This window comes from Propithecus coquereli, unplaced genomic scaffold, assembly GCF_000956105.1.
Source record: "Propithecus coquereli isolate 6110/MARCELLA unplaced genomic scaffold, Pcoq_1.0 Scaffold265, whole genome shotgun sequence".
Lineage (NCBI taxonomy): Eukaryota > Metazoa > Chordata > Mammalia > Primates > Indriidae > Propithecus > Propithecus coquereli.
In genome coordinates this window covers 44,131-45,115 of record NW_012148230.1, presented here as the reverse complement: position 1 = coordinate 45,115, position 985 = coordinate 44,131, and positions in this window count along the sequence as shown.

The window sequence follows — 985 nt, the reverse complement described above, 5'->3', positions numbered from 1 at the left end:
GCTTATAAAAACAGATTTACAAGTCAAATCTATCATATTGATATTTGATAGAGTTCAATTTTCAGAGAGTTCCAAAAATTAAAAGATCTTTATCTTTATACATTTAAATATTAATAACAGAAAAATCTAGTTGCAAAAACAAGGAGATATACAATAAATGAAACAAATCTTCCACTTGGTTGGAAAGGTGATCTCAGAATAGAAAATGAAGATTAAAAAGTATTTTCTTCTTTGAATAGGATGTAGCTAGTTATAGACCAAGCTCATTGTAAGAACAATAAGAAAAGCTCAATAAAAATTTTTAAAATTATTTCTTTAAAGATACGAGGAAGCTGCTGAAGTAAGAACCAAAATGTCAAGATTCTGGAAAGCGGAGAGTTGAGGCGAGGTGAAGTGACTTCCTGCATTTCTGTGGCATCATTTGCTGGTATGAGCTTTAGGGCATCGGTTGGAGAATTCAGCTTTTGCTTGGAGAGAGGGCTACTTCTGGGGGACAATAATATGAGTAGATCTTTTAGTAATATCCAGGGACTGCATAGATAAAGTTAGAGATATAAGGCACCATGATCTAAGTAAGAAAGAATGGATGAACAATTTTATCTGTCACACAGCCAGTTTTCCTCTCAAATTATTCACTCAATCCTGAAGCTGCTCAAGGTGAGGAGCTGACAAGCTGTAGAGAAAGATTTTGAAAAGGAGAGCAGCACTTTCTGCTGTCTCATTGTCCTGTCCTTAAAATTAGAGTTTGGAACTTAACAGAGAGAGTCCCTGATGACTACACCAAGCTTTCAATTGAAAGTCCTGGAGGTCTTCACTTGAGGAGTAAGTGTGAACCAGAAGTACTAGAGCCTTATGAACATTACCATTTGCCTCAACTCAGCTCAGTCCCTGATTGGCTATAGTCATCAGCCACTACTGTATCTGTCCAGCAAAGAGAGAAGTAAACCATTCCTAGAGTAATATAACACTACATATTTTAAAATAT